A 24,011-nucleotide genomic window follows, 5' to 3' on the forward strand; every position below is an offset into this window, starting at 1 on the left:
GTGAGAATTCACTTTTGGGGTCAGAGTACAGAGAAATAACATTTTCTGACTCAGAATATAAAGGAGAAAAGAAAATTCTTATAGTTTTTTTCCCCCTAGCATTAAACTTTTAGCATTAAGCCAGATACAAATAATTAAGGGGGGGTGGGTGGGGAACAATTTGTATAGTACCATTTGCATTTAGGTAGGCTCTTTTGCTTGCTTTTTCAATTACAGATAAACAAAGAGTATAAAAAGAAAAACTGCAGAAGGCCATTACCATTCCACTAATGGCTTTAGATATCTAAGTCTTTTATTAGGTCATATTCTCCTAGCTGTCTTATCACTCCTTGATGTAAGTTGGTTGCTCAAGCAAATAAGACAAACAGAATTAGCTGAACTCATTAATCAACTGTAGAATTAGAAGAGACCTTAGGGTACATGTGGTCCAATGTGCTACTCCCCTAGATGAACAAAACCTAAATTTTTAATGAATGCATCAGTACCTTACTTCTGTTGGTAATCTCCAATTTATATTATCTATAGTTTGAGAGTCCAAAGTTTTCTCCTCCATTAGACAATGAGACCCTTGAGAACAAGGATTGTCCTTTTACCTTTTTTTGGGGTTTTTTTTTGCATCTTTAAGGCTTAGGACAGTGCCTAGAATATAATAACTGCATAATAAATACTTGTTGACTGTCTGCCTGCCAGAACTGATAAGTAAGATCTCTTACATGATGGGTTAGAGGTGGGGATTTAAGTTATATTCCTTTGATTATAATAGAAAGAGCCACCTTAGAGTCATAGTTGCAAGAGGACAGAATGAGGAATTAAGAGAGCCTGAGTTCAAATCTACCTCAGATACTTTTGGTTGGTGATCCTGGGCAAGCCATTTGACTGCTTTCTGCCTCAGTTTCCCCAATATCAGAGGTCTATTGTGAGGGTCAAATTAAATAATGTATGCAAATTTTTAAAGTGCTATATAAATACTAGCTATTAAAATATCATTATTAGAGTAGAAGTCATAGGAGCTGAAGATCACCTAAGAAAAATATACTTGTTTTTCAGGGTAGCATCATTCTAGGTTTCTTATATCTTCATTTTAGTTTTGTTAGAACAAGGCTAAAATATAAATTCATAAAATTCATTGACTTTCAAAATAAGCAGTTAGCAAATCATTGTTCAACAAATCCTTTACAAGGAATATCAAAGAAAGAACCATTTTTTAGCAATAAAAGTTTGATTTAAACATTCTTTTCCATTTCTATACTTACTGATAATTATCTTCCAATTTTGAATATCTGCTTCATATTTAAAATAAAACTCACCAAATAAATCTTTATTTTCCTTATATAGTGATTATATATAAGAAGCATACATATAAATATATATAAAAATATAGCCTATATTGGGGTGGCTAGGTGGCGCAGTGGATAGAACACTGGCCCTGGAGTCAGGTATACTTGGGTTCAAATCCGGCCTCAGACACTTAATAGTTACCTAGCTGTGTGGCCTTGGGCAAGCCACTTAACCCTATTTGCCTTACAAAAATCTAAAAAAAAAATATAGCCTATATCTATGCCTGATATTTACCCATCTATCTATTCATCTATCTATCTTTTTTTCACAGGCCTAGCCCATACACACATACACACACACACACACACACACACACACACACACACACACAGAGTCTGATGATGTTTATTCTTTGTTCTTGAAGAAGACCATGACATCAGAGGAAGTGATGCTATGATATGCACATGAATTGGATTTGAGTGAAGTGGGGGGGTGCTAAGTCACCACCCTCACTTTCTCCTCCAGAGCCATCTGGGTCTAGAGATCTAATATGGAACAGGAGGACTGGAGATGGCCTTGGATATGAGGCAATTAGGATTAAGTGACTTGCTCAAGGTCACATAGTCACTAAGTTTTGGATTTGAACATCTATCTTCCTAACTCTAAGGCCAGTGCTCTATCCAATGCTCCATCTATCCAAGGCCCTTCAAACACAGTATCTTTGGGAGAAGCAAGATCAAACAGTATTGCTCTATTGAACTATATCTTCAGGAGATAAAAAAAAAATTTCTTTCTATAGACTTATCTATAGATAGAATGATAAATTATGGATAGATAGATAGATAGATAGATAGATAGATGGATAGATGGATAGATGGATGACAGAAGGATGAATACATAGATGAAATAAATTCTAATCAGTTGGGCTTACATTTTGTTGATTTCACCAAGGTTGAGATATGCTGAATTGTCTGAAAATTTTAAGGAAGGTAGCAGGCCAATACAAAGGTACTTTTTACCACACCTCTCATTTTTGTTATAAGCTATTGTTCATGATTCTTTTCCATTACAGCAACCAGGAGATAGGAACTGTTTCTGTCTTAAATATTAAAAACTTTAGCAATAGGATGGAGCCAAGATGGTGACAGGAGGACCTTCTCTCAGTTGCTCTGGAGCAAAACTAATAAACTAAGGACTCTAACTACATTTTTGAGAAAAAGAACACACAGGGATCCAGTGAGGCAATTCTCCAACCCAAGGTAACCTGGAAAAGAGTGGAAAGGCTTGGCTCCATGGGATTGGAGGGATGGATCACCAGAGGAGTGGCCCGCCAGAGCCAGAGCAAGGAACTTCAGCCTCCTGGAGGCAGCCCCAGGGCGCTGGGAACCACAGCTGACAGCAGTGGGGGCAGTTTCCTGATCTACACCCTGGGGAGCAACAGGCACAACTTGGGGAAACAGCGGGGGACCTCTGCCAGAGCGAGCACGTGAAGCCCAGCCCTCAGGGCACACAGCGAGCAGTGTGGCCAGGGCAGCCCAGATCCAGGAACCAGAAGAAGGTGAGCCAGTAAGCAGGAGCCCCCAGGGCATGAGCCCATTGAGCCTAGGGAGGGGAGTGAAGAGAGAGACTGCTGAGCTCTGTCCTCTGCCCCTGGAACAGGACTCTACGGTTCTGACAACATTTAGATCCTGATCACAGTCTAGGCCCCCCCCCATAGAACATCAGGGCTCCCCCCCCACCTCAGCCCCATGGCAGAGGGGGGCTCTTATGGTCATTCACAGACCAGGAGGGAGGACAGAGCCTCACACACTGAGATCCTTGTGGGGGTGTCCCAAAAGTTTAGGAAGCACCCCCCAAAACCAGGTTCAGGCTGGGAAAATGAGTAAGCAGAGAAAAAAAGAGGAATACCATTGAGAAATACTTTGCCTGTGATCCCAAGAAGGATCAAAATATTCAATCTGAAGAAGAGGAAGTACAAGTTCCTACATCTAAAGACTCCAAGAAAAAACAGAAATTGGGTTCAGGCCATGACAGAGCTCAAAAAAGACTTTGAAAATCAAGTGAGGAAGATAGAGGAAAAATTGGGAAAAGAAATGAGAGAGATACAGGAAAAACATGAAAATGAAGTCAGCAGCTTAGTCAAGGAAATCCAAAAAATTGCTGAAGAAAATAACATGTTAAAAACCAGCTTAGGTCAAATGGATAAAAACAGTTTAAAAAGTTATTGAGGAGAAGAATGCTTTAAAAAGCAGAATTGGCCAGATGGAAAAGGAGATAAGAAAGCTCTCTGAGGAAAACAAATCCTTCAGACAAAGAATAGAACTCAGGGAGATTGCTGATTTTATGAGAAATCAGGACTCGATACTTCAAAACCAAAAGAATGAAAAATTAGAAGAAAATGTGAAACATCTCATTGAAAAAACAACTGATATGGAAAACAGATTTAGAAAAGATAATTTAAAAATTATTGGAATACCTGAAAGTCATGACCAGGAAAAGAACCTTGACATCATTTTCAAAGAATTATTACGGGAAAATTGCCCTGATATCCTAGAAGCAGAGGGCAAAATAGAAATGGAGATAATCCATTGATCTCCCTGAGAAAGAGATCCAAGAAAACAACCCCCAGGAATATTGTAGCTAAGTTCCAGAACTCCCAAGTCAAAGAGAAAATATTACAAATAGCCAGAAGGACACAGCTGAAATATCATGGAGCTGCAGTCAGGATCACACAGGACTTAGCAGCAACTACATTAAAAGCTCATAGGGCTTGGAATATAATATTCCAGAAGGCAAAAGAGTCTTAGAATGCAACTGAGAATCAACTACCCAGCAAAACCGAACGTCCTCTTCCAGGGAAAAAGATGGATTTTCAATGAACCAGGGTAATTTCAAATGTTCCTGTTGGAATGGTCAGAGCTGAACAGAAGGTTTGATCTTCAAATACAGGACTCAGGTGAAGCATAGAGTGGAGAAGAGGAAAATATGAGGGACTTAATGATGATGAATTACATGTTTTCCTGTATAGAAAAATCATACTGATAATACTCATATGAACCTTCTCATTTAATAGAGCAAGTAGAAGGAGATTTTATAGATGAAGCACAGGAGAAAACTGAATTTGAAGATATATTGTGGTATAAAAATGGAGTCAATAGATAAAAGGGAAATGTAATGGGAGAAAGAAAAAGGAGAGAAGGAATAGGCTAAGATATTTCATATAAGATTTTTCTTTATTACAATGAACTATTGCAATGATATGGAAGGGGGAATGAGGGAATCTTTGCTCTCATCAGAGGTGGCTAGGAGAGGAAACAGCATATATACTCAATGGGGTATAGACATCTGGAGTAAGCAGGAGAGAAGGGGAACAGGGGGAAGGGGGGGTATGTGAGTGATGGAGGAGAGGATGGACCATGGGGGGAGAGTGGTCAGATATAACACATTTTCTTTTTTACTTCTTGCAAGGGGCTGGGTTTGGATGGCCTGTCCAGGACCATAGGGCAGGGTGGATGCTGGGTAAGGGGTGGTATGTGGGTTCAGGATCTCTTGGCCCCAGGGCTGGGGATCTGTTTGCTGTGCCACTCAACTACCCTACAGCAGAGACAGAATGAAAGGAGAGAGAAAATATAGTTCATGGTAGTAGAGAAGTATGAATGGAGGGAGTTGTGATCAGCAATGGCAATGGTGGAAAAATATGGAAATAACTTTTGTGATGGACTTATCCTAAAGAATGTGATCCACCTGCGACAGAGTTGTTGGTGTTGGAACAAAGACTGAAGCACATTTTTTATTATTATTATTTTCTGGGTGGTGTTGCAAGACAAATGGGACTGGGTGGCCTGCCTGGGGCCATACAGCTGGGCGATTGTTGGATGTCTGAGGCAAGATTTGGACCTGGGTGCTTCTGGCTCCAGGGCTAGTGATCTGTCTGCCACCCAGCCACCCCTACTATTATTATTACTACTGTTTTATTTTATTTTGGGTCTTTTTTTTTTTTTTTGGTTTTTGTAGGGCAGTTGGGTTGGGTTGGCTTGCATGGTGTCACACAGCTGGGTGATTGTTGGGTGTTTGGGCCTGGATTTGGGCTCAGGTGTTCCTGGCTCCAGGGTCAGTGCTCCATCATTGTGCCACCTGGCCATACCTACTATTATTATTATTATTATTATTATTATTTTAATTTTTTTTCTCTCTCCTTTACTTTATCGCTTATGTGGGCCTTTATTTTCTTGGGGGGGGTATTATGTTTACTCTTAAACAAGAATATTTTAGTAATGCATAAAAAACATTATTTGTACAAAATAAGAATAAATAAATAAATAAATTTAAAAAAAATTTTAAAAACCCAAAAAAACTTTAGCAGATTTCAACTCCAAGATAGTGAGATGCCTAATGATAGCATTAGACAATTAACACATATGATGTTAAATTATACAAATTAAAATCAAAATAGCTATTAAACTTTTTGATTGTAATCTCCTAAGTACCTTTTCCCATGACTTCTAAAAAAATATGAACTTCAAAAGATTAAGAATAATATTTTATATTTGCAGAGAATTCTATTTCTATTGATTTCAATTTAAAGATATTGTCATTAATCTTTTCATCTATTCCTGCTGGGTGGGAGGAATATATTGCTAGCATTTAATGGAGAGATAAAAGAGAAGAAAAGTAGCAAAAAGTAGCAATAAGAAAGGAAATGAAAAAAGAAAGAGGTGATAAATAAAAAGTAGCTGAATTCAACTAAAAACAAAAAACAAACAAACAACAACAGAAAAAAAAAACCCTCAAAGATGACAGCTACAAGCAGCTACCATTTGCTTTAGGTTTTGACAGGCCCCTGCAAAGAGCAAGTATAACTGAACAAGCATTTTCAGATATCAACAGAAAAGAAAACAGAAAAGTAGTACAATTTATTATATAAAAAACACCTTTACCTTGGATCTCTTGGTGACAGAGGATTCAACTGTGTAATTCTATAAAGTAGGTAACTGGTAGCTGGTGGAAAGAATTGGCAGTAAGAACTGGCTATCAACTCTGATAAATATGAAGGATGAGAAAACTATTCAAGGAAATTTCATAGATGGAACCATATTTGTTTTGCTTATAGCACCAAAAAAATCCATGTGTATAGCCAAAGCAGAAAGTTCGAGGAACACCTTTCCATTTTTTTTTTGGATTATCAGAGAGAATGAAGCATTTCTTGTAAGGATTACATAAATACTCCATGAAGAAAAGAAAAATGAAAAAAAAATAGAAGTAAATAACATGCCTAGGGTTATCAAGCTAGTAAATATCTGAGGTCCTATTTGAACTCCGGTCTTTCTGACTTCAGATCCAGTACTCTGGCACTGTGGTGTCAGTCACTTTAACCTTTATTCTCTTTCCTTAGAGAAGAGCTGAACCCTCTGAAGAGAATATAGCTTCCAATGCACCTAAGAATATTGCTGAGGCAACATTGATACCTCTTAAAGAGAGGATATTCCATTTCAGGAAGAAGGGAGAGGTAGTATCAGATCATTCCTTGCTGACTTCTACTTGAGTCTGTTTTAGCCTGATGTGAACAAGGAGGATTCTTTCTTGCCAGAACATGTATCCAGGACAGCACACAGTGGAAAGATCACTCTCTCTGGAACCAAGAGACCTAAATTCAAATTTTGCTTAAGGCAATTATTACTTTTGTACCTTGAACAAGACACTTAACTGTCTTGGACCTCAGTTTCCTCATCTGTAAAATTGGGGAATTGGATTAGACTTCTGCCATCCTTTTCTCCTCTAGATCTGTATTCTAGGGAATACTTCCGAGACTTGTCAAAATTAAGGACTGATAGTCACTTCTCATTATTGATGCAGAAACAAATGATATTACAAGAAGGAACCTAAAATGTATCCTTTGAAATTCTGGAGCTTAATTAAGAAGGAAACTGAAGACATAACTGGCATAAGTTTGTTTTCATCAGATCTGAATACTGAAGAAAGGAGTTTCTGAAGGAAAGTCAGATATGAGGAGCAAACAGCTGGTTAGTGTAAGACCCTGAGTCTTGAAATCTGTGAACTTTAGCCTGAATGCCTATAAGACCCTGAATGTCGAAACCTATGAACTGTTGCCTAAATTCTGCCCCTAAGTTCCTGCTTGGTCAGCTAGCTGAGTTTCTGGCAGATCAGCTCCTGAAGATTCTGCCTGGTTTGCCCTCGGACCATGCAGCAGGGGGGCTTCTCCGAGGACCTGCATCCAATAAGAACACGTCGCACCATCTCAAGACAATCTGCAGGCAGATGCTTGAAACTCCCCTACCAAACCATATATAAGGTCTCTCCTCACTTTACTCGAGGTTCCAGGATCCTAGCCCTGACCTAGGATGGAACCCTAGCTCAAGCTAGTTTAATAAACTCTTGCTATTGCATCTCCATCATGTGGAGTGCCTCTGTTCTGTAATTGGGGACATTTCTCATACCTTAACATTAGGAAGATGTTTTTTGGGAATATGATTTGGACTTTTCTACTGTAGTTTCAGAAACAGAAAAATGGAGAAGAGATGGAATAAATCTGACAAACACGTATTTGTCTAGAAATTTGCTGATCTGATAAAGAGAAATTTGAATAGAAAATAGAGATGGAAAGAAGAAAGTGTCCACATAAACCCAAGCAAAGCCAGAAAGCAGACAAAGTAGATAAAAACATTTGTGGGAAAAGCTCAGCAATCACAAAAGAGTACTTTTAGCCAAGAAGAGGCATAGTCATAATATTCATAGCCACAGATGACTAAACATAAAGGTATAGTCTGATGTCTGATCAGTAGTAAGAAGGAGGAAGAGAAAACAAAAGCTGATAATTAGAAATTGAATTTGTAAATCTACAATATGAACTTGATATATTTTTAAAGAAGTTAAATTCAGTCACATAGATATTACTGAAAAAAAGTGATCGATAACTCAATTATAGAAATAGAAGAGAATATATTTCAACTTCTAAGAAGTAGAGTGAAATTCTATATAAGGAAAAGGTACTTCTTTAAGGAAATTCATGAATCTGAAAATCAAAATGTATAGTGAAAAATATTTAGGTGAGAATCCAAAGAGGAAGAAAGAAAAGCAAGATTATCATAGGAAAATAATACAGACCACCAGACAAGAAAGAGGAAATCCATGAATAGTTGAGAAAACTAGTTAAAAACCTGGTATAGAAACAGATATACCACTATCCAGAGGCTCTCCCACAATTAAGAGCAAAGCAGCTGACAAAGAATTGGATTTCCTTAACAAAGTCTCTTGTATAAGAAAAAATCCGTTGTTGCATATGTATTCTGGAATAATTCCATGAAGAAGGAAGTAGTTGTTTAATTCCATCATGGTTTAGGACTGCTACAGCAGACTTCAGTTTGTCAAACTGATCTTCCTAAAGCACAAAACTGACTATTTTGTTGTTGTTGTTGTTGTTGTTGTTGTTTTAGTGATGTCTGACTCTTTGTGACCCCATTGGAGGTTTTCTTAGCAAAGAAAATGGAATTATTTATTGTTTCCTTTTCCAGATTACTTTTCAGATAAAAAAAAAAAACTGAGGTAAACAGGATCAAGTGACTTATTTGTCCAGGGTCACACAGTAAGTGTCCAAGGCCATATTAGAACTCAATTCTTTACTGACTCCATGCTCTATCCACTTCACTACTTAACTGCCCTATCATGTCAGCCACCTCTTCAATGAATTCTAGGGTCTCTCTATTATTGAATATAAAATCTTCTGCCTGGATTTAAAAACCCTTCATAACCTGCTCCTCTTCCTACCTTTTATATTCTCTGTGCTCCAGTGATACTGTTTTCCTTGTCCTCACACACACACACCAAAAAAACTCAATTCCAAATAGGTTCACTGACTGTCTTTCACCCTCCCTTGCCTTGCAAATGCTCTCTCTTCACCAACTCCTGGCTTCTTTGACTTCAATCAATCAAAATAATTTCTTTTATAAGTAGCCTTTCTCAATCCCTCTTAATGATGGTACCTTCCCTCTGAGAGGATTACCAATTTATCCTGGCTATATCTTGTTTGCACATAGTTGTCTGCATGTTGTGTCCTCCATTAGACTTTTGTTTGTTGTTGTTGTCTTGCCTTTCTTTGTATCTCCAGTACTTAGAACAATCTAGACAAAGAATAGGCACTTAACAAATGCTTGTTGATTTGATGACTTGACTGGCCCCTCTCTGAATGTGTACCAACTCAAGTTACTTCATAAAATAACTCAGAACTATAAAATGGCGTAGGGTTTCAAGTAGATGATCTTTAGAATCATGTCTTACTTTAAATTCTATTTATGAATTGAACAGAAAAGTCACAATCTGACCATGGAAGCACATAGATGACACTATCACTTCTCTACCTATAGGCATTAGGGTTTGTCTGTATGTTTCTTCTAGTCAGGCTTTACTGTCAACACATACTGATTTTGCATCCCACTAGAATAAAATCAATGATACTATGCATTTAAAAAAATTCATATGGGATTTAATTTTTATCCTATGAAGTTTCCTCTTATAAAATTTGGCTCATTCTAGCCTTTTGAGATCTTTTTGGGGTCTGATTCTGTCATTCAGCATATTAGTTTTCTCACATCATTCACAAATTTAATAGGGTTGATATCTGAACATATCTATATCAACAAATATATATATATATATGTCTATATATGTCTGTATATGTGTATGCATGCATACATATTTAGGGCAGTTAGATTGCACAGAGGATAGTGTGCTAGACCTGAAGTGAAGGAAATGAAAGAAGACTCATTTTTGTGAGTTTAAATTTGGCCTCAGAGATTTGGTAGGTATGTGACCCTGGATAAGTTACTTAACCCTTTTTTGCCTCAGTTCCTCATCTGTAAAATGAGCTAGATAAGGAAATGGCAAACCACTCTAGTATCTTTGCCAAAAAAACCCAAATGGGATCATGAAGTCAGAGACAACTTAAATGACTGTCCCACTAACACCACATGTATGTATGTTTATGTGTTCATCTAAGTCATGATAAAAATAAATAAAAATCAATTCTAAGGACAAAGTACTCCATTGGGCACCACCTTCCAGATTGAGATCTATTCATTATGATTCTTTGGGTTTGATCACTTAACTAATTCCACATGTAATGATTGTATTCTATGAAAAAAATATGTCCTTTATATGTTTATTTGAAGTCATATTTATTGTCTTTTTGTTTTATTATTCGATTAAAAGTCTTTTGAATTGAACTCTATAAGCTGACAATCAATGTGTCCTATAGCCCACAGGCAAAAGTAAACCCATTGGTGAAGTTATGTACTTATTTACAAAGTGCCCCAAGTCTGAGGAAATTTTTCCAGGTGCTCATTAGGGCATTCCAGCCCCAAATACTGTATTTGAGATCTTGTTTGACTTTTCTGTTTTTGAATTTGTTACCTACCACTGCAGAGATCTGTTGAAGTTTTTTTTCTTTTTCTTTTTCCTTTTAAATACAGTTCCTTCCCCAGGCTTAGATTGGCCAGGAGGCTTTTCTGTCAAGTTATTCTATCATAACCATTGCAGGGCTATGTGCTTAAGTATTCAGAGTTGGTGTATTATAATTATGAATTAAGCTAAAAATAAGTTGATGAATGTTTACTTCCTGGAGCATTGATGCAAAATTTTAGAATGGAATCCCTGTGAAAGACTTTTGATATGAGGAGTGCCTCTTGGTATTGAAGTAGAACATTAAGATTTTCCTTCAAATTTTTTTGAATGATTCTTTCTGAAGGGAGATGAGGATATGAAATACTTAACAAATGCTACACAAAGTCCCGTCTTTGATTTGTAAATTAGGAGACTTAATGGCACGTTCTAGCATCAGTATGAACATAAAAATTGGGTTGAATCCCTGGAAATTCATCCCTAGACACCCCTGCAAGAGATGAAATAAAACCCAAGACATTCTTGCAAAGAGCATTCAAAGTTTCTGTGAGGAATGGATATGAGAGAAATGAAAGATCTTGTGATAGAGAACAAGCCAGTTCGAGATACCAGCCAGTGCCAGACTTCTTTATGCCAAATCTGATTATACTTAGTGGAGTTGTCATTACTTATATAGAGAGGAACCACTTGTCTCGAATAGGATATACTACTGATATATGATGACACAGGCAAGCAAATGAAGGAAGAAAATGTTGGAAAGTTTTAAAGGCAAAGTATTTGATCTGGTAGAGTATAGGAAATCATAGGACCCTGATGTACCAGTGTTTGAATGCTTACAGAGGCAAGAGAACCATTTTTGGTTCCTAGGGAGAAGTGAAAGAGTTCTTTTGAGTTTCACTGAATGTAAAAAGACAAATCTGGAATTTAATTGTAAAGAGAAGGGAAGTCAGAGGAAGAGTTCATTATACTGTTCTGATTATATTCAGGGTTATTGGATAGCAGGTAACTACTGCTACAAGTGTACCTAATCAGTTTTGAAAGGGCAAAATGGCATATTTGATTAAATGAGCTGCTAGGAATAGTAAAATTATTTGAGAAAAATATGATTGCAGAGAGAGGTCTATAACAGAGACAGATAGATAAATGGATCAATAAAGCATTTAAAGTACTAACACTAGACACTGTACTAATTGCTAAGGAAAATAAACAAGTATTGCAGTCCCTACTCTTAAAGAATTCTAGTGAGGCAAGATAATATATAAAGTGGAGATAGAAATTGGAGGAGAGAGGGAAAGACTTCTGGTGAGGATGTGTAGTCCAGAAGGTGAGTGGAGGAAAAAGGATGACTGGGACCTTATATGAAATGATGTTTTAGGCTAGATTAAAAACCAGAAGAATTAGCCCCGGAGCAGAGCTTTTCTAGAGTGGAAAGGCTACTGGCAAGGAGCTAGAGAAGTCAAGAGAGTGAGCATACCCAGAGCAAATAACTATCTAAAATATCCATTTGTGATTTCTAAGGAATCAAGGAAATGCTCCTGTTGCCCTAGGTTCCAAGGCAGAAGTTCACAGGAATTCTGCTGTGAAAAGGAATGATGAGGTAGGGCTGCTCCCCTCTGAAAGACCATGAGATTTAAGGTCATATTAGTCATATACAAAGACACCAGCAGTGGTACACAGTGATAGAGGCAGGCTGCATTCTGTTACAGCTATGCCCTGAGTGGACTTAAATATTCTGTATTTACTCTAGAGTACTCTAGAGCTCTGTAAGCACTCTAGAGAAAACGGAAAGTTGTTCTACAAATTAAATAATAACATTAATGAAAAGTGATGATACATGGAAGGTGCATTGGTTCAAAAGGAGATCCAGAGTTGTCTAATTATAGTGACTCTGCACTCCCCTGAGGAGTGGAAGTATCACTGAAGGAAGAAAATCAAAGTGAGGATTGACATGCTTTTACTGAAGGAGTGGGACATGGGGTCTGTCCATAGAGCAACACACAAAATTTACTTCAAGCATTCCTAACCATTTCTCAAGGAGTCCTAGAAGACTATCCTCTATGGAATGGAAGACTTCAGAAGGACCAGCTGAAAGATCTGTTAGTCAAGGTCAACATCATTTCACTGTTCTGTAGCCTGGGTATAATAGTGATGGTATGGAAGAAGACTGGGACACTTAAACTATGTACGCATTACCAAATATTGAAAAAGAGAAGTACACAAAGAATATAAGGTATCCTTAACTGTTTCCTAAGAAACCATTGGTTTCAGATCTCCAAATTAGGGGAAAACAAGAAGACTTCTTAACAAATAAATGTTAATCAAGTAAAAACAAATGAACAAATTGGCCACATCTAAAAATGTTTATCTCATCCTACACCTCTAGTCCATCACTTCTTTATCAAGAGGTAGGAGACATGCTTCATTATTAATCTTTTAAAATCCTGAGGGATCAATGCTTTGATCAGGGTTCTGAAGTCTTCCATAAGTGCTCTGCTTTACATTATAATGGTTATCATGGAAATTGTTCTCCTGGCTCTCCTCATTTCTTAATGAATCATTTCATACAAGACTTCCTTTTGAAACTGTCATTTTCACTATTTCTTAAAACACAATAATATATCATCTTTTTATAATGCAATTTGTTGAGTAATTCTTATTATCAGTTCTTTGTCATTACAAGAAAAGTGATGCTATAAATACTATTGTACATGTAGTCCTTTTCTTCTGTCTATGACTTCATTGGGGTAAATATAGAGTTGGGGATATTACGAAGTTAAATATGTGTAGTTTAGTGACTTCTGAAATTGCTTTACAGAATGGATTGAAAATTCATGGCTATATTCATGGATCTTTTGTCCCAAAGCCCCTCTTTTACAAACTTTGTCTATATGATGGAACCTCATAGGATTTTAAAGTTTTATCTTATTATTATTCATATCGACTAAGAGTGTTTATCATATGCATAGTGATAGCTTTCATTTAATCATGTGAGAACTGCCTATTTGTGTCCTTTTACAAATTATCTAATGGGGGGATATGTATATATTTACATGGATATCTATATGTACATGGGTACTATGTACAGACATACATGTGCATTTGTAAGTGTATTTACATGCATAAATAGATAAATGCATGTGTATAAGTTTCTTTTATATCTTGGATATCATACTTTATTGGGATAGTTTACTACAAAAATTTTTAAAAACATGGCTGAAAATATCATGCTTAAAAGAACAGAAACAAAGACACATCCTTGTTTCACTCAATGGAATATCCAGATTTTTAAAAATTAATTTCATGGAAATTTTGAATGTAATTTTTTCTTTCACCTTTAATTTTTAAATTTATATACAGAATTATTAATTTCATAGACAAATTTTATATTTATTGTTCAGTTATTTCAGTTGTTTCTGACTATTTTTGACTTTTGGGGGTTTTTTCCCAGCTCATTTTACAGATGATGAAATTGAGGCAAATAGAGCTAATGACTTGCCCTGGAAGACATCAATTTGAATTCCAGGTCTGGAATGCACTATGCACTGTGTTTCTTGGCTGTCTTATTTTATATCCTGTTACATTATTAAAGTTTTTTATTATTTTAATTAATTTTGGTTAATTCAGTGAGATTCTTTATATAACCTATTATATCACTTGCTAAAATATTTTTTATTTTTCTATACATACTCTCTTATTCTATTCTATTATTAATGTTGCTAGCATTCATATTTCAAATAATAGAGGTGACAATGAATAACCTTGCTTAATGCCTAATCTTATTAGAAAGACTAGCATTTCTCCATTACAGATAATGCTAATCCTTAATTAGGAGGGTAGAACTGACCACATTAAGGAAAAATCCATTTATTCTTATCTTTTTTTCATGGTTTGAATATGGTTTCCTATGTCTGTTGTTATAATTATATTGTTATTAATTTATTATTAATGCTTTCTATTATATTTATAATTTTCATAATGATGATCCAACCTCACATTTGTAATACAAATTCAATGAAGTCATAGCAAATGATATGCTATTTTAGATTTCCTTGCAAATATTATATTAAATAATTTTTTATCAATATTCATTAACAATATTAGTCTTTAATAGTTTTTCCTCTGCTTTTTCTTCCCTGAGTTTGATTATATGATGATATTTATCTCATAGAACTTTTCAATATTTTTGAAATTTATGCAATATCAGAATTAGTTCTTTGAATGTTTGATAAAATTTAATTGCAGATTCATCTAGTCCCGTGATTATTTTTCCTCAGAAGTTCATTTCTGATTTACTTACTTGATTTTTCTAAGAATTATTTGTTTCAATTTTCTACTCTTATTGATCTGGGTGTTTTACATTATACATAAATGCTTTTTTAAAGTATTTCATTTAAAGTAATAGTTTTATTGGCACATAATTCACAGAAGTATTTTCTGATAATTTCCCCTTATTTCTTCTTCATTTCTTTTAATTCCTTAAAATTGTTTTATCTTGGAACTTGGTTCTCCTTTCTTTGGGGATCAAATTAAGCTAATGATTTGACTATCTTTCCCATCTTTTCTTTGAATAAAAGTTTTATTTATCTCCTCAATGATTTTACCTGGCACTTTTCAATGTCTTTTAAAGAAGGTAGTCAAGAATAAGCTGGAGATCTTGGTTTACTCTGATGTTTTTATGAACTTGGTTAAGACACTGGAGGAACATGACAATGCTTTGCATGGCTTAATATGTATAATGAGTATCTTATTTCTTGCCTTCTCAATTGGATGAGAAGGGGTGAAAGGAAGAAAAGAATTTGTAATTTGAAAATAATTTTTTTTAGGTTTTTTTTGCAAGGCAAATGGGGTTAAGTGGCTTGCCCAAGGCCACACAGCTAGGTAATTATTAAGTGTCTGAGATCCGATTTGAACCCAGGTACTCCTGACTCCAAGGCCGGTGCTTTATCCACTACACCACCTAGCCACCCCTTGAAAATAATTTTTTAAAAAGGAAGAACACAAGAAAAGACTAATAAAAACATTAAACCATTTGGAAATTATCTGTCTAAAACTGTTAATTAAGAGTTCTGCAAAGCCACTATTAAGTAAAAGTTACATAGTGTTTCAAAAAGGGAGTGAGTACATATCCAGAGAAAATGGAATCAAGCACAATTGACCATATGCTAAGAAAAAAATATTTTCCTAGGATTTACTGGAAGTTTGTGGAAAACTATACCACTATCACCAGAACCATTTACTGACCTAATTTGTAGTTATATGATTGAGAAGAAACTATAGAAAAATAAAGAAAGATCAATCAAGTCTGAGCTCTTTGATAGCACTTATCTTCAGATAGATGAGATAAAAAAATTGATCCAAAGATTAAGGCATACATCACTATTGGCTTATACAGAACCAAGCAAACTTTTGGTTGCTGCATTATATTGCTACCCTGGAAAGCTTGGGAATAGACTTATATCAAGACAATAATATAAGATATATGTGGAAGATGCGATATCTAAGTACAATTCACCTTTTCATCCTACTCAACACTTGGTACAATGCTAGGCAATGTGAGAGAGACACAAAGTTACACAAAGCACTAATCCTTTGTTCAGCTAGCTTAAAACTTAGAGGGAAGGATAAGAGAAAGACATAAATAAACATATATAAGGAAAAGACATTTGAGTGGTATATATAAAGTCCTATAGACATATGGAGAGAGGAAAATATTAGAATAATGATGGTAAGATATATAATGATTTTCATATTATAGTAAGTTAGACTATACTTCTTCCAAAACTGTTGAGTTGTCATCCAATTTGCACTTTATAGTTATTTACATGTAAGCATAGAGAATGCTATCATTGTAAGTAAAACTGATTGTCTACTATCTGTTTAAATCAGTGCTTTGAAGAATGGTATTTCTACAGTCTCATGAATTTATTAAAAATATGGACTAGGTCTGGTATTAATTGGATCCTCTACATCAAGTGATTTAATCTTGCTAATAGTGCAATAGCAGTACCTAAATTTTGATTTCCAATGAAATACAAAATTTGTTTTAATGTCAGTATTATGAGTAACTCTGGACCCTGCTAGATGGTAGAAGTATTAATAAATAAGTTTTCTATTAACCAATTGGCATTGATTGTGGGTCAATGAAGTCATGCACTACTCTCAAATACATTCAATTTTAAGGTTTACTTTTAGCTTCAGTGTAATAATTAAAACATGTTAATAATCAATATTGATTAGCCCTGGACTTGTTTAAATATTACTCATCATCACTAATTTCATTAAGTTGGTAATAATAATAATTAACATTGATATAACCTTTTAAGGTTTGTAAAATAATATATTAACTCATTTGATACAACAAACTTGTGAGAAAGGTATTATTATTATTATTATTATTATACCCATTTTACAGATAAGGAAACTGAAGGTTATGACCTATCTAGGATCACAAAGAATCTGAATTCAAATCTTGCTGACTCCAAATTGAAAACTCTCTTCATTGTGCCATCTAACTACCATAAAAGTGGTAGTGTTTTTACACATTTTTTACCTTATTTGATTCCCATAAGTATCTTGGATAAGTACTTAAAAAAGAAGAAATGACTCCGGGAAAGTTTAAAATCCTATTACTTACATCATCTTTTCATTATTAATCTCATCCCTTGATGATGCTTTTCTTCTCTGAATTCTTCTGGCATATAGAATTTACCAACACAATCCAAAATTCACTTAGTTGTCTTGGTTTCTATTAATACAAAGAATCATAAAATCTCAGTGGAAAGGGGTCAACCACTCCAATCTGCATCTTCCAAAAAATCCCTTTACAACATCCTTAAGTGATCATCCTGTCTCTGCTTGAAAATCTCTAGGAATGGGGAAGTTAGCACTTCCTAAAGGTAACCATACATGTTCATAATTTTTTTCTTTATATTGAGCACATCTACTCAGTTTTGGTTTCAATAGTCAAGCAGAATAAGTTTTAATTTTCTTCCAAATGATAGCCCTTCAAATACTTGAAGATATGAATCATTTCCCAAAGTCTTCCCTTCTTCAAGTTAAACATCCTGAATTGCTCCAAATGACCTTTCCATTAAATTATTTCCAGTATTTTCATCATCTGAATTTCCTTCTAGATATATTTCAACTTGAAAAGTCTTTCCTAAACTGTAGAACTCAGGTTAATTGTATTTTTTAAAATTTGGTTTGAACAGTGTAGAGTTCAATGCAATTATTTCCTCACTCATTCTGGATATTAGACCTCTTTTGATGCAATTTATAATCATTTTATCTTCCACTCCTTCCACTGACATGCTATCCTCTTGATATGCTAAGCTTGATTTTTTTTAAACATGTTATCTACATCTTCTAAGTCATTGATTAAAACAGTAAAATAGCAAAAAAGTCAAGGACTGATCTTCTGGGACTTCCCTCTGATATCAATCCCGCTGATATCAATCCACTAATAATTTCTCTTTTTTAGACCAGTCATTCAACTGGTTCTGTATCCGTCTTGTTATTCAGTCTCTATCTCTCCATCTTTTCCACAGACATCTCCTCATAGACTTAAATTTATTTCTGAAATCCATGTCTGTATCCAATGTCTATAACATTGACCTTATCAACTAGTAGTCCTGTCAAAAAAAGGAAATATGGTTATCCTGACATGACTTTCTAACTCTAAATCCTATGATACCATGACCTCCTCTTGATGAATTTATTCTGGTTTTAGTGATCCCCATCTAAATGCTAAATTTAGAGAGATGTGGAATTTTGTCAAGAATCAAAGTCAAGCCTCCTTTAACATTTGCCCATCTCTAGTCTCAGAGTATTATCCTTGCTTTTTTAAAAATGACTTTTCAATGAGCAATAACATCAATTCTTTCAGTTTACTGGGCTATGGTTTGGACTCATCTCCTTCTCACTTATCCTGTAATTCAACTCCTTGTTTTTATAAAATAAATTATATTGCTGTCATTTGTTTATGGATCACCTACATTTCTTATTGCATCTATCTTCTACCCTCTGTCAAGTCATGCAGTTCAACTAAGATTTTTCACACTTAATATAAAATCTTTGATTGATAGTCTTATGTGAGTCTATATTTGACCTCATTAAGGTATCAGTTATATTCTAATTTAAGGTTAAAAGAGGGAAGGGAGCATACATTTATTAACCACCTACTCTATACCAGGCAGTATATAAATTTCTCCTAAGTAGAATAGAGATGACTTGATTGAGTTGAACAATATTCTATCATTATATTACCAACACCTTCTAAATCTGCAAGTGAGTCTAATTATATTTATTTGATACATTCATTATTTAAGATTTTGTTATAAAATCTCCTTTTAAGGCAACTTTCCTCCTTATTTTGCCTGAATTGATATGATTGGCATTGTCAGTGCCAGTCAGCATTTTTCAGTAGATGCTGGCAAGGTTCTTAAAATCAAATTATAGGTTGGAATAAAATCAATTTATGAGATAAAATACAACTGAGAGGAAATTACACAGTATGGTTTGTTTAGTTTATTTTCTTTGGAAGAGAATAATGGCAACACAGAGAACAAATTTATTAACCTAGGAAATGGGTATAATTATATATCCTATAATGCAATATTCTCATTTTAAAATAAAAATTTATTCAATCATTTTGTAATCATTGGGCATGTAGATTTTGTTACATATTACATTTTTGTTACAAATGGAGTTTCTACTATAACTTCATATAGATAGGTCTGCTTTTCTTTCTTTTTTATTATAAGATAAATTCTTTCCAATAGATATGACAGGTCAAAAGTTACATTTAGTTCTATGACTTTTCTTGGCAACATATTCATTCTCTAAAAAGTTTCTATTTTAGAGTCCTTCTCAAAATGCTTCACAGGTTTTGTTTTTCCACAGTGCTACCATTTCTGAATTTTAATGAAAAATATTTTATTTTTGAAATGGAGGAAACAGTTCAAAGGAAATAAAATTACCTTCCTACCCCTCTCCCTATCCTTCCACCCTGGAAAATTTTCCTCTTGATATTAATCGTAGATTTTTAAGCTCCTTGAGAGTAAATACATATATGTATTTAAATACATATGTATTTAAAAAAGGAATTGCACAATTCTCACAGAAAGGAGAAATGCAATTAATATTTGCAAAAGGAATGATTATTCTTCAAGATAACATGGTCGCTTTGAATTCACATAGGATCATATGGTTTTAGAATTAGAACTGACCCCAGAGACCAACTAGTCTAACCCCTTCATTTTGCAGATAAGGAAATTGTAGTCCCAGCAAATGAAATTACTGGACTAAAGCTGCACAAGAAACAGAAGAGTTGGGATTTAATCCCAGGTCTCTGAATTCAATTCCATTTCTATGCCATGCTGCCAACTTCTCCACTGGCAGCTGCTATCAAAGAAGGCGCCAAATCGCTTATGTAGGCTTATGCTATCTCAGACTCTAATCTCTAGATTATAAAATTGGGTTAATTGTTATTATACGACATGCTTAAAAAGACAAACAAAATAACTAACTATAACAAAATCTGATTTCATTCATTAGTTTTCTAATTTCACTTCACTATGGTTTTTTGCAGTTTCCTTTTTATCTTTGAATTAACTATCCTTCTTCACAAGGATGTTACAATGGTTTAAATCCTGTAGTGATAATATGCCATTAAAATCATGGAGTCAATTGGGCTTTACAGGCCAATTCACAATGAATACCAAGGAACAAGATATTAAAATAAGATATTGAAAAGATATTAACATAATGTTAGTGACAATCAGTTTTCCCTGTTTTGGAGATGTTATTTTGCTGTATGGGAAATCTGCTAAAACTATACTGATTAAATAAGACATCAACCAGAGGGTGGAGATATTTTTTATAGCGAGAGATTTTCTTTGTATTGAGATGTGTTGTAGTAAATTTTGATCTGAGTTAAGAATATATGTGAAAACTTATGCATATACAAAAGTTGAACCAGTGATATTAAGTCAAAGGGAATGCTTCATAATGGTAGGGCTACATCTTTAGAAAAGTCAACAAAAGGAAAACTCATTCTCTTACTCCCTACATCTTTCTTCAAATTCCATGCCAAATCCATGTCCAAGAATTAGGCGCAGTAGGTCTGAACTGTGTAGGAAAATGTCAAGTATAGGCTGCACTATATATATATATATATATATATATATATATATATATATATATATATATATACTTGGGTGCAGAAGAAGTCAATCTTACACAAAATGATGAAGCAGGAGAATTCCATTCTCTTGCACCTGTTCTCATACTCTATTGACCTATTGAAGGGGAAAAAAGTTCTTTTCATGTGAGATCATATTTTGATTGGCACATATATATATATATATATATAATATTACATTTCAATAAAAGAGTTTTACACAGATTCTGTTGAAGTGTATATGGAGTAATATCAACTATAGTTCAATCCCTTTCATTAAGTTTTCATTATTCTAAAGAGATCAATTTACCTTATATAAGGCAGAAATGATCAAAATAGAAAGGTAGATCAGTGGAACAGAGTAGACATACATTTTACAGCATCGTGAATTTTGTATTTATAAGGGTAAAGACTTAAGATTAAGATTAAGATTTAAGGATAATAATTCATTTTTTGGTTAAAAAAATTGTTGAGAAAAATGGAAAGCAGTATGGCAGAAATTAAGCATAGACCAATATCTATACAGAGAGACATTACGAGAAAATTTGGAAAACTTGGACTATATTACCTATCAGATTTATAGATACGCAAATACTTTATGAATAAGTGATAGTAAAGTAAGGTGTAAATGGATGATTTTGATTACCTTGAAATTCCTAGGCTTCTTTACTTAAGTACATTGGAACACAGAAATCAGAAATAATAACTATTGACCTACCTCTCTGCTGATAGTTACTGTGGTGACTTAATTATTGGACATTTCTTCCACTCTTATACTTCTGTCTCACCTATCATACACAGTATTTTTCACCAATGTGTATCTTTGTTGCATGCATTCTATTGGAACTATTTCATTATTTCTTTCTTTAATTCAATGTAAAGATTTTTATTTAAAATTTAAATAATATATTTTTAAAATTTTACTTAAAATTTAATGAATTTTATTCTGTGAACATCATCAGAGGTGAATCAGACTTAAGATGACCAACAGTCCATTACTGCTATTATTTGTAGTTTGTTGTGCCTGCTGTTCAAGAATTGAACTTCTTTATCCCAAAGAGGTCAAAGCTAAGAGAAAATGAATATTTGTACAAAAATATTTATAGCACTTCTTTTTTATGGTGGCAAAGAATTAGAAATCAAGGGAATACTCATCAATTGGGGAATCACTGAGCATGTTGTGGGATATGATTTTAATGGAATACTATTGTGCTTTAAGAAATTATAAGTAGAATGATTTCAGAAAAATCTGGGAAAACTTTTGTGAACTGAGGAAGTGAAGTGAGCAGAACCAGGAGAACATTGTACACAATATTATAAAGACGACCAACTGTGAAAGACAACTACACTGATCAAAGCAATGATCCAAGATAATTTCAAAGATTCTATTCTGAAAAATGCTGTATATCTCTGGAGAAAGAACTAAGGAACTCTAATCATACTTTAAAAACTTTATTTTTCTTGTTTTTTTAATGTGCTTTCTTCTGCAATAAATATTTATTGAATTATATTGTAAACTTTGTCCTCCTTCATCACTTTATTTAATATTGGCTCTGCATGGGATCCTTAGTCTTTGTCAGAAGAACAACCTGTCCTCTACTCTAGTGTTTAGGGAAATTATAGTCTTCTCTAGATTAATTTAAGTTCTATCAGCAAAGTGAATTCTCCTTAGTCTTTAAAAACCAGTCTTTCATTGAATACAGATTCCATCTTGTAGCATGAACTAGAGTACCTACTTTGTTTTTTTTTTAGTAATTTACCATTTGAATGCTTTGTAACACCAAAGGAAATATATAGTGATCTATAAACTTCTAAAAATTTCAAAACTGTGTTTCCTCATTGAATCTCATCTTGCACTAGGAAAGCACTGAACTCCATGCTTCAGAATGAAAATAGCAAAGGTTTATTTAGTTACTATTAGAATTAGACTTTAAAAAATACTATACTTGACAGAGAAGACATATTATCCAGATTACATCAGATATAACATTTCAAAATTTATCATTCACTTTAGCAATATTGCTAATCTTTCCCACCTCCACTCCTTCCTTCTTGAAGAGTTCCAGGAGCTTCCTAGCCTAGGGCCATATCTTAGCTCCACTCAGGAAACCATTCCTTCCTTCTAACCCACCATTCATATTACTACCAGATAAATCATTTAGAATCCTTAACCTGGTCATGTCACTCAGTTAGTCAACAAACATTTATTAAGACTTACTGTAGTGCCAGGCATAATATTGGGTACTGGGGATACAATGAAAATTAATTCCTGCTTTCAAGGAGTTTACATTCTGTTAGGGAAGATATATGAAGATTTATGAAAATAATTAATGTCACATTTGTGCTCAAAAATCTTCAGTGGTTCCTTCTTGCTTGCTGGATAAAGATCAACTTCTTTGTTTTACATTCAAGGCCCTCCATAATTTGAAGATGCCCTCCTTTTCAGACTTATCTTGTGTTAATCCTCTCCATTTGATCTTCACCCCAGGCAATTTGATCTGTTCTGTATTCTCTTAACCTGAGCTGCACTCCTTGACCTCTATGCCTTTGCTCAGGTTCTCCCATTTGCTTGGCATATCCTTCCTCCATTCTTCTTCTGGTAAATTCCCATCCATACTTTAAAATACAAATCAGTTTTTATCTTTTCCAAGAAACCTTTCTTGGAATGATCTTTCCTTCCTGAGATCCTAAAGTCCTTTGTTTTGCAATACTACAATGCAATTGGATAATTACTTTTATATTATGGTTAACTATGTTCTATCTTCAAAATATCTTCTACAAGCTACATGAGAACATAGACTCTTTTATCTTACCTAACACAGTACTTTTCACCCAGTAGATACTTAATTAAAATTGTTTGCATTGAGCTGAATATCATCTAAATTATCCTGTGCAAGGGGCAGGAGGCATTTTAATTATCTGCATAGTAGAAAAGAAGGAGTTTGGAAAGGTCTTAATTACTGCACACAATTTCCTTGGTTCTCAGAGGTTGAGTAACTGGAAGTACCCTAGGGCTGTGAGTATGTGACTGGTTGTCTTTGGGTCAATTGGACAAGGTCATTTTCTACTTACCATGACATTCTGTTCATTCCATTTTAGTACTCTTTGTTCTAAAACCATCTTTATTTTTGTTCTATATGTA

This window comes from Macrotis lagotis, chromosome 1 (genome assembly GCF_037893015.1).
Source record: "Macrotis lagotis isolate mMagLag1 chromosome 1, bilby.v1.9.chrom.fasta, whole genome shotgun sequence".
Classification (NCBI taxonomy): Eukaryota; Metazoa; Chordata; class Mammalia; order Peramelemorphia; family Peramelidae; genus Macrotis; species Macrotis lagotis.